We start from the raw sequence: 19,032 nt of genomic DNA, 5'->3' as shown, positions 1-19,032 counted from the left end.
AGCCGTCCAAAACTAGATCTAGAAGGAAGCTGAACCATTTGTCTGGCGCTTTCTCAGCCTCAGGGGTAGGAAGTTCTGTGCAGATTTATATTTTCTATTTCTATAGTCTTACAACTGCTCACTAATGAGAACAATTTCTCACATCCTCAGTGTACGTAGGACACCAGCGTCACAGCCCTTCATCCACAGGGCTAGATACGAGCACAGTTGTATCTGTGCACATCCAGGGTAGTGGATGAAGAAGGCAGAGTCTGAATCAGACCCACAGCTTTGGTTCTACAGAATCACCTCTCAGCCCTGTCCTGTTCAGCATTATCCATGCTTGAATCCAGGTTTGGGCAACCTAGTCTGGTGGGAGGTGTCCCCTGTCCATGGCAGGGGGGTTGGAATTAGGTGTGTTTTAAGGTCCCTTCCAACCCAAACCATTCAATGATTCTATGAATCATACCCTAACACAGCCAACCTTTGAAAACTTTTCTCTCAAATCAAGTTTTTCAGGCTATCCATAGATTTTAACATATTTTTTTCTACTGCCTCTGAGTTACAGCAGGGTTTTGTTGTTCAGAAGGAACATTACTTTGGAATCTGATGGGTTCCATCACATTCTGCTCAGAGTTTCCCCAAAATAATAGATTGTTGGTTGCTTTGTGCCAGGGGCACACTGTAGACAGGGTCACCATGAGTGCTGGGTATTTTAGAGAGAGCAGGAACAGGGTTTGTGCACACTCCTTGGTCCATTCACCTCCAGAGGCATTTTTCTTGATCAGATCTGTGAAATTTCTTAGGAAAATTCTTTTTTTTCCCATGGTACACAAACTGATAGCTAGATAAGGGGTATAAAACATTATGAATTTCTTATGGATTTGATGTCTCCTGGTGGAAGCGTAAGATATTTTTCTTGCTGCACAATCAGGTGGTGCAGAAAAGAGACAAGCTCAAGGAGTTATGCTACCAAAGGAGAAGCATCTCCTTCATTTGCTGTAACATTGCAGCCCCTGCACAAAGCCATGGGGAAACTCTGGGACTTTTACAGCTACTCCACAAGGTGAGGTGGAGTAGCTGTAAAAGTCCCAGATATCTCCTCAGCATATATATGGTGAAACCACATCCAAAGAGGGTGCCTCCGTGCACTGCTTCACACTGAATAATTTTAATTAGTTTTTTATTATTATTATTTTATAGCGTCGGTTCACATCTCACAGCACTTTGCTGCTCCTAACTCCCTGTCCTCAGCTGATGAGAACTGGGGTTGTGCATCTGTCTTTCACGGCTGTTGCATGAAGCAAGTCCTCTATGTTGCATACAGATGAGACTTGGCTTTCACTTGCGTGGCAGCCAGAAGGAAAGCCACGGGAATCACAGCTCTCCAGGTGTAAAAGTATGAAAAAAAAATAAAAAATAACAGGCTCGGTTTGCAGAGAACTGGTGGAAGACACTAGTGCTGCTCTGCCAGCATTTGTGATTTTACAGACAGCCTCATGATGTTTAGTAGTGTCTTAAACTAGTGAAAGGACTCTTAAAAAGCAAACAGCCTGTAATTGTCACTATGGAGCAAAGCTAGGACAAGTGAGCCCTCAAGGGTGTGAAACCAGAGGGCTGTAGAAGGACCCCAGATGTCATTGCTTTTCAATTCCTAAACTGTTTTCTTTTTGCACTTAGGATTGGCAATGGTGAGATTAATGGCTGGATCGTGTCTGTGTTCTCCAAAGTTTCTTGCGATAATGTCTGATCCCTGAAGATTATCCCTACACTTTCTTCAAAATCTTTCTATTTAAACATCATTGCCTTTACAAAGTCAGCTTTCAACCCAGCATTTGAGAACAATATTAAGCTGTTTTGTCAGAGAAGAGGCACATATCAGAAAGGGGCTCTTTCTGTAGCATGTCTCAGGCCTCCCTAGCTTCTATTTATGCTGCTTTTGAGCATAAGGATAGTTTGCTTTTATCTGTCCAATGGATTCCTGCTTCTGTGATCCTTTCTCCCCTGGGAAAGGTGTCTGTGGCTCTTTCCACCACCACAGAAACACAAAAGACCCCAGCTCCTTTTGTCAAGAAGCCGATGTCGAGAATTTCCTGCTCTCTCACCTGGGGGTAGTGACTGACCTGGAAAGAATATCTCAATTGAGTATATAGTTTCCCCAAATGAAATATCACTTACCCTCTTCTTTGCAGTGCCAGTAATACGAATGGTCTCCAACCACTATAATTGCTTCGCGGTAGATTGAAAAAAAAAAAAGAAGGAGCAGCTTTGCTGATTTGTGGTTTAGAAGAATGTACAATATATGTGTCTCCGACTGATATTAAAGATGACAGATTGAAATCTGAGCAGCCGAAGATGTGCGCTGCAGATGACAAATTGCCCTCCAACTTTGAGAAGAGTTGGATCATGGCTTAAAGTGCACGGGGAAGGCCTGAAATGAAAGCCAGAAGACCAATACGTAGTCTCCACAATTAGCATAAGCATCCATCCTACATCTGTAGAGTGCTTTCTATTTCCATATGGATGTAAGTGAATTAGTGTGGTAGGGGCTGATAGCCCCATTAGATAGCCTGCTTTCCTTTAATGGTTTGATAAAAGGAAGGTGACAAGAAGATAGATAGAGATAATACTTCAGGCTTCTTGCAGTAGAACCATTATCATTAACAGCATTAATTAGCCTATAATACACTGTAGAGAAACATCAGATACAACCAGTCTGAAGGGAAGTAACCTGACAATTGTCAGTAACAAGATAGGTTAGCATTAGCACGTAGTGATCATTGTACATCTTTATCTTCCTAACCCAGCCTTTCAAAATGGGAAGAATTCCCAAGACTGCCTTGCAGGCAACATCTGTAGCCAAGTCATTAAAAAGACACATGATTATGGAGGCAAGAACCACAAGTTTGGGAGCAGACACCGGAACCTTTTGCCCTCAGGTCTGCTTTTCCTGTACTAGTCCAGTTTTACCCTTTGGAGACTATTTGCACTTAAGGGCACATTAAGGTGGACTAAATTGCTTCTAAATCTGTCACTCTTTCCCAGCAGAAATGGGTAGTGCCTTTGGAGAGCACCTCAGAGAGCTCTGGTTAGGAGAAGTGCAGAGAATAACCGCACATTTGCCCATAAGAGGTAACAAGTAAAGAGACATAGAATTGGAGTGTAGCCCTAAATTGGGGAGTTTCAGCCTAAAGTCAGCCTTATCATCCTGCAGCCTAGATGTGTAGGGATGATAAATCCCTACTTTCCCTGAAGGGAAATGGAGTGTGTTACTGTTACCCCAACAGAGCAGCCAGCTAAAACCCCACGGTTCCTACTAAGAGGAGAAATTAATGGTGGAATCAGAATTTCTTTGTGGTCATCATCTCTGTTTTTGCAAGGAATGTATGAAGCCAAAGAATGAGAGAAATATATTTGAATCCCTTGGATGAAAGCTGAACCAGGAGCACCTAAATCATGCTCAACAGAAGTCTGTCAAAAAAAAAAAAAAAAAAAAAAATCAAAACAGCAACAATAAAAACCCTAATTAAGGAGTTCTTACATCCTCCCTTGCTAACCTATTTCTAACCTGTTTTAGCATTTTGTTGAGAACACGACTTCTGTTCTCCCCTAGTATCCAAACTGAATCTACTTTGCTGAAAATTAAGCTCATTTCTTCTTATTTTTCTCCCTGTAGACCAGAAGAATTGCTCTCATCACTTTTTCAAGTATCTTTTGTCTCCTGGACGGCTATTATTCTATCTCCACTTGGCTTCTTTTTTCTTGGCTAAAAAATACAATTCCTTCAACCTATTTTGCTGATTATAAAAGTAATCAAACTACTAGAGGGGCTTTCCTTGATCTGAACACAAACCCTCTCTCAGCAAGGAGTCCTGAGAAATTCTTTCATCAAGCTTTTCTGCATGCTGCTTCTTCAGCCTGTGTGATGCTTTTCCCCACTAGCATGAACGTGCTGGAAGGAATACTGAGTTTTAATCTAAGTGCTCTTGGTGTCTCAACCTGCTCGGGCTGTGTGAACCTTCCTTGGGTTCTGGGTAGGTCCTCAGGGGTTATGCTGATATCTAAGCTGTTGTATATTGCCTGCCACGGGCAGTTATCATGAGACTCTATATCAACCACAGCTTTGAGTCAACTTTCACAGGGAGCTCCCAAGAAAAAATGGAAAGGATTTTAAACTCAGAAACCCCCAGTTTTATTTGAATAAAATCTCAGATTGATTTCCCAGATAGACAATGGAAAGAGAGGGATGTCTTCAGTGAATGTTTCATCCCAGATGTTAACCTGAGGTTGGGATGAATCTCTTTTTTTTTGGAGAGAGACCCAAGGTTTGCTCAGCCTGGACACGCAACAGGTAGATAGACTACATCTGATGAGATGAGTTACATGTCTGGGATTTATTTTTCTTCTGCTTTCTCACAAGCAGCCCAAGCCCAAACAGAAGGGAAGGGCTGTTTATTTGTTTGTTTGTTTGATTATTTATTTATTTGGTGACAGCAGCAATTTTATGTTCCTGATACCTTGGGTTTCAGTACTTTTATATCTAAATGGAAGCAGTCAGTCTTCTGCACTCTCTGTCTAATCTGAATGAACAGATCTTCCTTTAGGAATAAGAGAATAAAAAAACAAAGTGGATGCTCAGCTGGTCAAAAAGCAAATGTGAGGTTATTGTGGAGAGCTTTTCCAGAGTAAAGAGAGTGATGGGGAAAATATATTAAACTAAGGAAAAGGGGGGGAATGACAAACTCCAAAGAGGTTCCCATAAGTGAAGGTTATCCCTCAAAGGGATGAGTGTGAAAATGTATTTTGTTGGTTCCTGAAGTGGGTGCTTTGACCAAATAAATTGTTCCAAGTCTCTTGTTGAAATTATTCTGTACCTGGTTTTTGGCAGACTCCAAGCTCCATGGCTCTGCCCATCCATGCAGCCCCAAGCTCTTGGGCACTACAAGCCCGTGACTACAGACAGGTACCCACTGTCACTAACAACAGTCCCTGTGGGACAACAAGAAGAATATTCATGAAGATCCTCTAAGGAAGATGAGGGACAGGAGAGACTGGCTCCACAGACAGAGGAAAGAGCTAGGGCTGATAGCTATGGTAAACACCACAGTAAGCAGTTATTCATGGTCCATACCTTACCCAGGGGTAGTTTTCTGGCAGAAAAATGCACATCCACACACAGCCGAAAGCAACCTGGGATCTATCCCATGTACAATCAGGAATCAGCTACAGAGGCATTTCTAGCTGAGCAAATCCTCCCTGGCTGCCTTCATGGTCAAGGACCAGAAGTAGGCACTCACAGCCTGAAGTTAATCAGTACAACATTGATGTTTGTTTTGGGATGAGATGGTTCATGTCAGTGGTGCATGAACAAGGGCACAAGCTCAGTCTGGTGGTGAGATGAATCTAAATTTGGACCTCAGCTCTTGCAATTATGGGACATCGGCACTAGAAAATGGTTTGTACCATGGGGCAGCATCTTGGTGCTGAGCTAGTAGCTGCTTCAGTGAAATGGAAAACAGAAACGCTGCCCATTCTGCCTGGCCTGGGACTGGGGTTTGTAGTGGGGGAGGAAGAGGAAAGAAATCTTCCTTGGGGGATGCAAAATATGGAAAATGAAATAGAGCAGACAGCAGAGAGAATGACAGCTGGAGCCTGCTGGATCTATTGCTATTGACTGTAAGCTTGGCTAAGGTGGCAGTTATCAGCTATAGTATCATCCCACCTAAAAGTGGAAGGGAAATATCAATACTGAAATGTTAAAGGCATAAAAAAGCAGAGCAGAGAGAGGATGTGAAATAATGGCACTGCGATGATTAAGACAGACAGACAGACAGTGATGTTACTGCAATGACTCTCGGCAGTGCTGGGAATGAAAGTCTACATTTCACTGTGAGAAAACATAAAAGGAGATGAATTTGCTCTTGTGCTGCCTGCAGATCTTGGTAGACTGCAAAACAGATTTCCTGGGTTTTCTGAAGGAATTGCTTAGAGGAAATATCCAAGTCATTATGGTTATCCTCCTTTACTCACAAATGAGACCTGGATATAGTACCTACACCTCCAGTTTTGGAGAAAGGAGTGGATTCACAACTCTCCATGTACATTATGAGGTCTGAAATGGCTCGAGGTCAGTGTTTCCCAAGGAAAAAAGGATGTACTTGGTTCTTGCTGCTTTGAACTTGATGTTTATTTTCCATTGCTTGAGGTGAAAATCTGCCCCGAAACAGCGCACATGCATCAGCGTGCGTATGCATATGTGAGCAGGGGTCAGATGGGCACACAGCGTTGTTATAAATAAAAAGAAAGCGTCTGTCTTCTTGCATTGTGCTTGGAACCAAGGCTTATTTCCCCAGAGGTCCACGTGTCCCATTTTATTTATGATCTCTAATGGTAGCATCCCAGATGATGGCAGCTCCGCAGATGGGCCTGGCTCCCTGAAGGGGACAGTCCCATGAGCGCAGCTTCTCGGCAGCACCAGCCACCTCTTCCTCCAAAAGCCACACCAAAATTTGGGTATTTCACTGCCAGCTTCTTCTTCTCACCTCCACAGTGTGGTCCAGGATTGTTGCTTGTGAGACCACAATGAAAACCGTGGCACTGAAACATCTGGGTAAAAGAGGACTTTTCAGAGATTGTGGGTGTTCAGGTGTTTTGGTGGCTTGTTGTTCCTTGGTTTTGTGTTTTGTTTTTTTGTTTTTTGTTTTTGGTTTTTTTTTTTTTTTTTTTAGGGGGGAAGGAGATGTGTGAGAGTTATTTTCAGCTGAGGTCACTTCACAGTTTTTCAGAATCACTCACACTCCAAAAATCAAGCTTGTGATGGGACAATATCAAAACCCGTCTATTCACTCTTATTCCTTTACTCCCAGATCAGTCCCTGCAGTCCCCAAAAGGCTATAAAAATTAATAGTGACAGCAAGAAAAAGAAATCTGCCCTGACTATGCAATTCCCCTCCAAAACCTGTGGGCAATGCCTGAAGTGCTGCTGATGAGGGCAGGAAGAGCCCTCAGGAGAGCATCACTGCCATCCCCATCCCACTGAGAAAGCACCCACATCCCCCTAAGCATCCCGAGAGAGCTTTGCTTGAGAAAAAATCAAAGGAACAGGAGGGAGAAATGGGGAGAAAATGTTATTTATACTGATGGTCAGAAGCAAAACCATGGGGAGCACATTCATACCCAGAAGCACACAAAGCCTCCACATCTGAGGCTTTTTCTTGGTTGCCTCCTAAATCATGTCAAGAGGCATTGGGGTGACAGCAGGCAGCAGCCATCTCCCTCCTTCCCCCGTAGGCCTGGCTCTCATTTTTCTTGCCCATCTTTCAAGACCATTTCAGCTTCTATAACAAATCCTTTGCACCCTCAGCCCCTTCTCCCTTCATCTTTCACTGTGCTGGGAGAGAAATGTGAAACCTGGGTTCCTTCTGTATGGTGAGAGGGGAGCCCTGACTGCAATTAGAGCTCTTGAACTAATTGTGTGCAAAGACTCCAGGTAACAGCAGTCTCCACCCGTAGGATGGGGATATCCTGTGCTGTCCTAGCTCTGGGTAGCGTGTGGAAGAGAGGATATCTGTTTTAACAGGGGAGTATTTCCTCAGCTGACATAAACCAGCGCACACTTGATGCCTTTCTAAAGGCCAGGATGGATGACGATAGCCCCAGGATGATTTCCCACAAAGCTTCACAGAATCTGAATGAAATGAGCACAATTCATTGCAAGTCCTTAACAAAGCAAGCACACAGCTTGGCACTTAAATTTCCCCAGCATCACCACTATTTTTATGTACAGCCAGCCAGTGCCGTATTTATTTTCCCAGCATCATCCCCTGCTTGTTTTACAGGAGCAGGACTTGATGAACAGGGTGTTGGGCAAAAAAACTTGCCCGGTGCTTCAAAAAGTCAGCAACAGAGTCAGGAATCACAGCCTGGTACTGTGCAAATAAACACATCTGTCCTCTGGCTGTGTGGAAAAGTGCAGGCGTGGGATTTAAGGGGTGGTGGTGAGCTGGGGGTAGGGAGAGAGGCGCAAAAAAAGGAGCTGAAAACAGTGCCTGTACAATGAATGTATTTGAGTGGGAGTAAGTTAGAGGCTGGTTTATGGTAACTGCATCACATATTCACATTCATCTTTCTTTAAAACATTTCGAGTTTTCTTTACTCACTACCAAGGCAACTAATTCCTGCAGGAAAACAGGGCGAGCTCACACAGAGTGATTGTAAACAGCAGCGAGCACAGCAGAGCCGTGCTTTTAGATGCTGAGCCAAGCCAAGTGCTGAGCAGTCCAGAAGATACAGAGAAAACTCCTTGGCATCTAGAAACTCACCACCACTGACCCTGGGTGCACACAGAGCAACCCACTGAACACACAGCGCCGTGTCCACCTGCGCTGTGCCTGGTGTGTCAGATGCTGACGGAGGGTTGCTGGATGTGCACGGCTTCAGAGAACAGCCCTGCTGCTGCTGGCAGGCGTGCTACTTCTCAAATCTGAGCCCAAACTTCTCCTGCCCTCTCCCCCAGCTCAGCTGCTGAGGAAGGAGAGGTGGTCCTGGAAGCAGGGCGTCACAGCTCCCACACTTAATGGGATTGATCTAACCTCAGGGCAGTGCAAGTTTCAAAGCAGAGGCTTGAATCTTTATATCCCACACTGGGAAGGAGTCTGGGCTGTGCTTCTGCAGGTGGCCTGCTGTGACATGGCAGGGAGGGGACAGCTTCAGATGTCATCTCTCCCGTTGGGAACACAGACCTCAGGGAGAGAAGGGCCAGAGCTCAGCTGGCCGAGCCTTGGCTTAGTTACAGCATCGATGATGACCCTGTGGCCTTTGTGAAAAAGTATGCTCAGCCCTCGGGCTGGAAAGGTTGGGCACCTCTGGCTGATTTATCCGCAGGCACTGACACAGGCGAGCAAGGTCCCAGCTCAGGGAAGTTCGTGGAAGATGGATAACACGGCGCAGATGTTAATGGGCCGTAAGGGAAGGCAGCAGAAAAAGAGAGGAAGCTCTTGGTACCTAGTGCTCGCTTTTCAAATCTAATTGCCCCTGAGCTGGTTGATAGAGGGATCTGAACCTGGCATTTCCAACGCTGGAAGCACAAATCTCCGTGGTCTGCATGAGAGAACAAGGATGTCACCTGCACGTCTGACCCGTCCCTTCTGCTAACAGAGAAGTCTGAACCCTGAGTCTCCAGCCAGACCTTCATGACTAACGGCATGCACGCACAAGAGCAACTCCACATTAACCTGTTAGCATTGTCTGCCTTTCCACGAGCCTAAGAACACGTGAGAGTTTCCCCAAACAGCACCCACCCCCTCAAAATCTGGGATGGTTTCAAGTCACCCTTGGCACAGACCCTCGGTTATTGCTGTGCTTCAACCCATAGATGATAAGGGTGAGTTTCCAACCCACCAGACGTATCTCAACTGACCATCTGGTCCTTCCTCGAGACAAATAAGCATGAGTAAGTGCAGCTTGTTTGAATTCACATGGTAAACAAATCATTCAACTTGAACCCTGGAAATGCTTGTCATTCTCTAATGATGGCAATTAACTACAAGTATCTGTATCATCCCACCATAAAGCCCTAAAGAAGCTGAAGTAAAGTTGGAGTTATGTCTCATGAAAAAGGAGTCTGAAGCCATTTAGATAGCTCAGAAAATCATACTCTAGAAAAAAAAAAATATGGACCAGAAGCCATGAGATGGTGATAAGATGATTGAAAAAGACAACAAATACAGATGGTGCTGAAAGAGAAGTCCACTACTGATTGTCATGTGAAGTCCTGCCCAAGCGGATGGAGAGCACTGAGAAATGCATTATCCTGCATAGCAGGACAATATAATGCCTCCTTTCTTTGGGTTTAGGCCCTTTTATGGAAAAAGAGCTCTCAAATTAGCAAAAGTAACTAGAGATTTTTGTGTGCTTCCTCTTCTCAGGACCACTTTCAGGTACCTTGAAGGAAGGACAACCTGGCCTTTGGGATGTCAGATCTCTCTGAGTTTTTTCCTACTAGCCACTCAAATATTAAATCCTCCAAATTTCCCTATCAGTGAAACTGCAGTCTCCATGGTTGATCCTCTACCTGGTTCTTCCTATAGGGCCTGATCCTTTCCAAGATTTGTCTGCTGTGTCTCAAGTGGAGATTTTGGGAGGTTTTTTTGGGAGCCCTACATGATGTGGGCTAGAATTAACTCCCTGGTTTCCAAAGTAAAAGCTGGAGAAAGGTCCAAAGAATGTCTGAGAATATCTCAAAAGAGTTTGCACAGATAAAAAGGGTCCCCTGCATCAGAGCCATAGATGTTACACCAGGCAGCACTCCTGTCCTTGATCTGGGTTCCTCCACCATTTCTCCAAAGCCAACAGGCAGCCAGCAGCTGGTAGGTCTTTCTGGCAGGTTTTGACTTCTCCTTAGGACACTGACATCAATACTCATGGGTTAACCCTCTACTCCTACCCCTCTTGGGGTGCTGAGCTCTTTGGAAATACCTGAAAGTTTCCCATGCACACAGCACCCATCCAGCTGCCTGTGGAGTACCCCAAAGCTGGTGTCATCCCATGTGTGTGCAGCACTGCTTTGCTGGGGAAACAACCCCAAAACAAGTTATGAATGCTCCCCCCACCCCATTTTCTGTTGATGCTTTGATTTCTCTTTCCTGAGACCTCCAATATTGTGTCATTTTGATTGTGAGATGAAAAATGACAGCGAGGAAGATAAGAAGAGAAAGATTTACTTTATTTTCTCTGTTAATAAGATACCTGTTTGCATGCCTGCCTCCCCCTCCCCTTCCTCTGAGCTTTCACTGATTCAAGGATCTGTTACTGGGTGCTCATTGGAAACAGCTCCTCTGTGTTTACTGTCTCTGCAGGAGATGTTATTGCCTCTCACAGCTTAAATTCATGATTTTTTTTTCTCTGTTTGCTTGTTTGTTTCCAGTTCCAGCCTTCCTTCTTGTCTCCATTTCCTAGTTGGAGGCTGCCTGGATATTCAAACTACTTTTGAGATAAAACCTTATTACTTATCCTTCTTATGCAAGGAAATTAATCATGAGTTCAAGACCAGATAGCCTACCTTGGGTGCGTTGCTTTGGTAGCACAATGAGGGTTCATTGACACTCAAGGGCTGTTCAGTGTTATCCAGGCCACTGTATCCCATAGAATCAATAGGAGAAAAAAAGTGTAACCCCAAATTTAACCACCTGCAATTTGAATCACCGGTCTGAATATGAGACTTGATTTGTCTTCCAGTGATGGCAGTGATTCATTTTGGTATGAGAATGGTCTTCCAGCAGGGAGGTAATGGCCTGGTCACTGGACAGAAGACCTGAGTGGGTTAATTTCCATGGGACCTTCATTTCCAGGGGCACCTGTGGGCCTTTGTTGTTTTTCCACACATGCAAATGGAAACAGGATTTCTTCCCTCACTCTGCTAGCTGCGAAGGAACGGGATCATGGCAGCCTCTCATGGAGAAATGTAGAGCTGCCTACGTGCTGTCAACACGTCACAACATAGAAAAGCCAGGTGTGAGATGGAAAGGAAATAAACAGTGATTGAACACTGATATTATAAGAGCATTATTAAGAGCATTATGCTTTTTTATTCCTTTTTTTTTGTTTTCCCCGCCCTGGGCTTGCACCTAGGAAGCACTCCTGGCTTTGCAGGCTTCCTAGGGTCAGTCCTGGAGGCTGTGTTCATGGCTAAGGCTGTTAGGGTGGGCAGCATCCTGTTCTCCTCCTCCTCATCTGGCATTTGGCTGTTGCAGTGCCAGAAGCCCATTCCAGGTTCAATGAGGATGATGTGAATATAAAACCAGAGCCAGCCTGAGGTTGCTGAGGAAGAAGGAGCTGAGAGGAAGGCAGCTGGTGAGCAGCAGGTCTTTGCCACTACCACCATGCCCCTACGTTGGGTTAGCTGCTAGTATCTAAAGAGACTTCTTGCAGTAGTGGATGGAAAAAGGGGAGGCTGCCCCAGCTTATTGAAGAGAGCAAAAGGGTCTCACAGCCACAGCAGAGCCAAGCAGACAGCAACAGGAAAGCTCGCCAGAGAAATGTTTGCAGAAAATGGGCTGTCATTGTCTTTGCTGACCCCTTCCCTCAGCTGAGCCAACATCGCCGTTTTCATTTCCAGGCAGCAAGCTGGAAACGTTTCCTTCTTCGTCTACAGATGCCAAAGGTGCCTGAGCCGAGACAGAAGCTTTCGGGGTGGCTCATAACGAAAAGCACCGCAGTAAAATGCTCTCGGGGTAGAAGCAGTGCTTTTCTGAGCATCGCGCATGCTTCCTGCCTTCCGCCGCCGCGCAGCAGCCTGTCAGGAGTGGGACAGTCACAGCCTTTGCCTGTCAGACTGTGGGATTTCTCTCTCTCTCTCTCTCTCTCTCTCCGTGTCTCTGTGCCTTTGGTGCAATGCAGTATTTTCTGCTCGAGCTGCTTCACTCACTGGAGCCCTGTGAGTGCTGGAGAAAATGAGGGGGCTGCTTTGTGGAGCCTCCCCTGCACACAGCCACAGTTCCTGCCTTTGGTGGGGCCACGCTCAGCCCAGCCATCAGGCAGGGGCACGAAGGGAACATTTTAAGCCCTGGTTCTGTGACCTGCCCTCTGCAAAGCGATGGCTGGGATGGGAGGATCGTTGAAGATATCCAGTGGAGGAACGTGTTTTTTGGGAAATTTGCATCCAGAGAGGCAGCAGCTTGCAGTCCAGAGCACATCTCGAGATGTCTCTCCTTGTGTTGGCTGATGTAGGGAGGGATTCAGGAAGACACCAACAGGACACAGTTTGTCATGTCCAGGATGAGGAAAAAACAGCATGATAAATTCAGATTTTTGCTGGCTAGTAATAAGGAAAGACCTGTGTGCACCAGCTTAGGGCTAGTTCCTTTAGGTGTGTTGGCCATTTCCACACTGCAGAGCGCTGGACCCATGGCTTATCCATGGCCCTTAGACATAATAAACAAGTTTAGGTGGATTTTACTATCCAGAATGCTTGAAATGTAAAAGCTAGCCCCAAAAAGGTGTTTGGGCTTTGTCTCAAAGGCACACTTGGTGATCTTGAAGGTCTTTTCCAACCCAAATGATTCTGTGATTCTGTCGTATGGTTCTATGCACCTCATTGGCTTTCTAGGCAGAAGCTGCAACCCCAAATGCAAGGGTAGCCTCTGGAAAAAAATAAAATAAACAGATTGTTGCTGCAATGACTTCTGGCAGAAACTCATCCTCTCTGCTTTTTGTGTGCACACAGGAATTAGGAAAGTGCATGAACTGAGCTGTGGTTTCCTGCCTTTACTTAGAAACCTGTCTCCATCCCATGTATCGCATCCACCTTCCAGCCAAACCTGCAGAGCTTGGTCCCATAGCAGCAGTACCCTGCTCCTACTCTGCTTCCAGTCCAAAAGCACAGAAAACAAATTTTATAACCCATGCAACATTCAGATGTGCCCAGCAATGTATTTAATTGGTTGTACAGGACCCAGAGCAGCAAACAGTGGGTTATCACCAGCTTTGCATGCTGTCTGAAAATGTCCTCACTCACCCTCACTCCTCAGAGCAAAGGAAAGAAAGGGAGGAAGGAGGCGGATGGATGGCACCAAGCTCCTGTTTCTCCCCTCCTCGCTCCTCTCATTTCTAATGAGGAGCAGGAAGAGCTTCTCCTTCCCCAGCAGCCATGGAGCTTGTTTGAAACAATTTGGAGGCAACTGAAAGAAAAGGAATAAATGAGTGGATATTGCAGTTTATGGGTGGCTGAGTCAACCCCCCAGGCAGCGATTAGAGGCCCACAGTCCCTTTTATGCCCACAAAAAGAAAATGACTTAAATTTGTTCCATTTTAGCTCCAAACAGGAGGCGAAGTTGTAGTGGGCTGGATTGTCAGTTATGCCACCTTCTAATATTCATCTGGAGGAAAAACAAAACAGAACAGATTTTTTATTTTATTTTAAATAAAGCGTCAGTCAATTCAAAGCAAATTTCTCTGGCTTCTATCCTCTCCTTCTAGCTGAGATGCACAGAAATGGGGGTGGAGAAAACAGAGAATACACAAGTGCAACTTCCCTGCCCTTTCTCCCACCTCCGTTTGCCCTACAAATAGTTTGCAACAAGGCTGTTTGCCCAGCCGCCTCCTTGTGAGCATTATCCGTGCTGGTTCCTTGGGTTCTTCCTCACTTATTTGCAATCAGCCTGGTTGAACAAACTCAGCTCCAAAGAGTGGACAAGATGAGCATGCCTGCTTCTGCTACTGATTTTCTGAGTGAGCTTGGATAAGCTACGAGAAAATTATTATATTTTTCCCCAACAAATTCCCACTCCCTGCATTGCCTTTAGCAATGCTGAAATCTGCAGGCAGCTGGACTGGAAAAGTCAGGCCAAAACACTCAGTGCTTCAGTTACTTTGCTGGGAGAAAAAATAATAATAATTTAAAAAATATCGCAGCCTTGCATCCTTATGACTAACACCAAAGGACCTCTCAGTCCTCACCACTGCTGTCCAGTGGCCAGTGCAGCCAGAAATTCTTCCCATGGGGAAGGTGAGACCAGGGTGAGGTGCTAGAGAAGGAAAGGTGGAAATTTGGAGCTTCTTCCAACATAAAGCTGGGCTGCAACAAGGGTCCACACCAGGCAGAAAGATTCATCCTTGTCTTTGAAGAATACATGGGCTAAGAAGAAAAAAAGGGAGAAAATGAAAGAGAATCACCCAAGTCACCTGAAATGTCAGTGGCTGGGGTGCTTATTACCCAGTAGTTATGCCTCTGTCCTACAAAGAAGAAAAAAAATCTTTGTATTCTTAAACTCAATTCTCTCATCTGTGTTACTCTTGAGATTTCGGTTTGTTTATTTATTAATAGGGAAAAGATACAGTAAGATTTAAAATGTACTTGTCAACCTACATCTCTTAGAATCATGTTTTCAAGTCTCCTGGGACAATGGCTACCATGGCATCCGAATCTGAATCCGCCACATCGTCTCCTCCTTTGTGAAATGATGGAAAATTGACATTTTTCAAGTCTTTCAGAGAAATTACAAAACAAAAAGAACAGACTGGGAAAAGAAAAAAAAAAAAAAAAAAGAGAGCTACACACACTTAGAGCAACAGCTGTTGAAGCCTTGAAGTTTTCATCAGATACAAGAAAGGAAAAAAAAATCCTTCTGGATGATCAGGCGGAATTCTCACTGCCGATGGTGAAGCTTAGGTTGGTCTTACCTGCTATATGTGCTAGTATTTGTGCCCTTTTTGTATGTTTGTTTTTCAATTTGATTATGATAGGCTTTTTAGAACATGGATTTTACAAAGGCAAAAATATGGTACAGGTTTAGATGGATGGGACCTTCCATGCTAGTAGTATCATGTATTTTTCCAGGGATAAATACGAATAGGCATATACACAGGTCAAGGTGCAATTTGGAGGCTCAGGTCACTCTCAGCTTTATTCAGCTCTTATGTAGCATCTCAGGCAATCTAGTTCTCCCCTGTAACCTCTTCTGGTCTTTACATGTCCAGTGTCTTCCAAGCAGTGATGTGTCCCACCAAGGTGCCCAAAAGTTCCCACTTCAAACTGCTTTTGACTTCAGCTGGTGCCTCAAACCTGATGCAGAGAACAGCAACAACATCTGCATAGGGAAAGGCAAAAACGTACTGTATGAGACAGCAACAAGGCCAAGAACAGAGCCTAAAACATTGGGGAACATTGTGGGGTTTTGCATGAAAAGACCTGGCAAAGGAAACTACACCAGATATCCAGAACCAGTACATGCTCAAGCCACTTGTGCTAAACTTGGATGAAGGCAGGGAGAAAGCAGATGCCTGGACTATTACAATAAGCACAGATAGGAGAAGAGACAGTAGGACTTGAAGTGCAATGAAGTGCAACCCTAAAGATAACAAAAGTTGCAGAAACTTTCTAATACTTCATGGAGTTGTTCTGTTTCTGCTGTTAGAAAAGCATGTAGAGCATGACAGAAGCTGAAAACCTATGAGCGGCAAGACGGTCTTTTGGTTGCAACTCTTGTCAGCAGCTCAGCAACTATAGATGTCAATCGTGGCTCCACTCTTTTTTTTTTTTTCTGAACCTGACCACTTGCTTACAGCTAGATTTCTCTTAAAAAAGCTTCTGAGCTAGCTGCAAAACAATTTTACTTGTTTATCTGTCTCTCCTGTAGAAGATGTTGGGGCTTTCTTGAAAAAAAAAAATAAATAAAAAAATAAAAAAAAAAACTTGGAAACTGAGTGTTTTTCAATTTTTAAGGAAAATTCTCACTTCCTTTTTGCTGCAAATTATTTGTAATTAAAAAAATTTGCACTTCCAGAAATTTTTATTTATTTTTTTTTAAAAATGTCAGCAATAGAAATCAAGCAAATAAATCCAAGAACCCTTTGTGAAAAAGCTCTAAGAGGCTCCTGATTAAGCATCTGTATGAGGTCAGATTTCCCAGAATGTCCAGCCTGTGGGATCCCTGATTTGTATCACAAAATCTAAAGTCATCAGAAGCTACTGCTGGATTTTTGTAGGGACTCAACCAAAACTCACCGGAGTCTTTCTATTTCATCCTCTCCTTGGGATGTAAGATGCTGTGGTTAGATTTTGGGTGGCCAGTATAGAGTCTGCATCACATGGCAATAGCTGAAGAGCTTTATAAAGCAACCCCAATCCTACACGATGGTTCAGGCAAGCTGAATATTGTCACCGTGCTGATGCAAACACCAGTCCTGCCAACTGCAGAGCATCAGGAGACACTTTCCCACCTCCTCCCTCTTCATGAACAGTTTGGAGCTCAGCCATGCCCTGGAAGAGGGCCCAGATATTTACGTTCCTGGACCTTGGCTCATGGCAGCTAGTGTTTGGTTTTGAAAACAACTGCTGATTAAACAGAAATCCCCTGCCGAACAAACAGAAAGAATCTTTTCTCCCCCATTTTTGCCCATCCAATTATATGCCTGGGCTGGAACAAAACTACATTTTGCTGGACAAATCCCTCTTCACCAAATTCTAGCAGCACTGCTTTGGCGAATATCCGCATTGATGTTCCCTGGGAGATCATCTTGTCAATGAGGGAAACATTCTTCCTCAAATGGTTAAACTGACCCTTGATAAAATTGATTGAGAGAGTGCCACATAATCATTAGTGCCCTCTCAGTCTCTGCAGGGTTTGATTTCTGTCCCAAACACCTTTGCTTGTAAAACAACCTTCACTGGTGATAGCCATTTTTGTCCACAAATAATCATCTTAGCCCTTCAAAATGCTTTGCTTTTCTCCAGCTTAGAGCAGTGCTGTTACAACTCTGAAACACTCCAGAAAGTTACCATCCCAACACCAAAATAGTTGTGATTTTACCTCCAAGAGGACACAAGCATTCTTTCCATCCCCAGGGATGTTACCCCATAACTGGAGTCTGTGCCTTAACACATATTATTTGCATTGCAAGACACCCCACTGCTTTCAGTTTTGATGTAGATTCCAGCGCATGGTGCTGTACATGTCCAAATCATTTATAAAGTCAAAAAAGAAGACAATGTATGGAAACAAAGGTAACCATTGGTTTTAAATTTATCAACTGGAAGTTGAAGTCACCCCAATGTCTCTATCCCCTTTGTACCTGCAAAACGTTCGACTGCATGGACCATGTTCTTCCCACCACTTCCTCTTGTGCTTGACTTCAGATTAAGTTTGTGCTGCCACTTTTTCCAGGTAACCTGTTGACATGAGACAATATCACACTATCTGAGAAGAGTCTTGCTAGATTTTCAAAGAGGTTTTGCAAAGGAAGACATTTTCAGGACAGCTCAGCAGGCTGGGTACTGAGATCATCTGAAAATCCAGGAGCTTTCAAGGGACAGATATTTTTGAAAATCTGAAAATTTTTGGAAATCTTGTACCGTAACTTATTCAAAGTGCTCTAGGGACCTATGGCTACCATCTTCTGAGTCCTGCCAGTGCCTTTGTGTCTTGTGGTTCTGATGAGGCCGTTGAGTATTTAATTGTTACATACATCATGTTCCTTTTTCAGCAATGCATCTAGGAACAAAAGCAAATATTCCATTACAAATTATTTCTCAAATAAATCATATTATTTTCCAAAATATATTGCTTTTCCAGCAGTGTCTTCAATGCCAAAACCAACAGCTTAGTGCCTCAAACCTCAAATTTTTGGATGTGAGTACAGCTCAGTTGCCTTTAGGCCCATTTTCCCACAGTGTGAGACTCCCTGACTGGAATACATCCCTAACAATATACCACTAACTTTTACAGGAAGACTATGGAGATAAAGAAAAATACAGACTAACTAAAACATGTAGAAAAACTGAGCAAATCTCTAGGCACCAGAGTAGTACATTGGAACCAATGTTTATTATTTCCCATCTTTTCTTTCCCTAAGCTAGTATTTTAACTGAAATCCTTCCAAAAATGTTTAAAGATAGAGACAAAAAGTTCTTCATAAAAATAATGGCATTCCTCTAAAAATAAAAAATAAAAATAAATCCTACTGTCTTTTGTAGTTTCTTTAGAGTCAGCTCTTATGAAGCCTACTAACTTGGGATCCCACCTCTGAATGACAGAAAAGATACTGGATCAATTGAGTGATACAATTTCTCCTCTTCTTGCCCTGTCATTTCTGCTTTTCTCTGCCAAAACAGTTGAAAAGAGATCCAAACCGCTTTGGACAAGTGACCGTCTGACCCAGACAGCAGTGCCTGTCATATAACTCATCCCACAGCTGTCAAATATTGATATCCTTCAGTCGGCCATTGGTCTAGCTTGGATTGACAGTGATCTCGAGATGAAAGCCTTTGGTATTCCCATACTAGTTATGGTCAAGCCAAAGGAATTTGCAGAACATGATTACATAATACTAGTGGATAGCAAAGCGCTTTAACAAGTATTTTGAGTCCTGAACACCAAGGAGCTTCTGTGTCTATTGAGAATAAATCTGAAGATTGTGTGTTTTGAATCAACTAAGGAAAGGAAAGTGTAAGCTTCATACTGACATATATTTTGGGAGGCACTCTGGGCTACTATCCCCAAAGGGTGAGTAAATACCATGTTCACTAGAATTATTTGAAAGCGCATTGGCCTCAGTGAG

The 19,032-nt window shown here is 44.0% G+C and overlaps 1 long non-coding RNA gene across 1 annotated transcript; it reads right to left on the bottom strand.

Annotated features, from left to right (window-relative positions):
- Nucleotides 1–15,107: 15,107 nt before the first annotated feature.
- Nucleotides 15,108–17,981, bottom strand: LOC116499560. Its single transcript, XR_004254242.1, has 3 exons — nt 17,828–17,981; nt 17,548–17,644; nt 15,108–15,563 (listed from the first exon to the last, which is right to left on the bottom strand). It is a non-coding gene; the product is annotated as an uncharacterized LOC116499560 (long non-coding RNA).
- Between the last annotated feature and the right edge of the window lie 1,051 nt (nt 17,982–19,032).

The sequence above is a fragment of the Aythya fuligula genome, chromosome 1, assembly GCF_009819795.1.
Source record: "Aythya fuligula isolate bAytFul2 chromosome 1, bAytFul2.pri, whole genome shotgun sequence".
In the NCBI taxonomy this organism is placed as follows: Eukaryota; Metazoa; Chordata; class Aves; order Anseriformes; family Anatidae; genus Aythya; species Aythya fuligula.
This window is presented reverse-complemented; position numbering and strand designations above follow the sequence as displayed.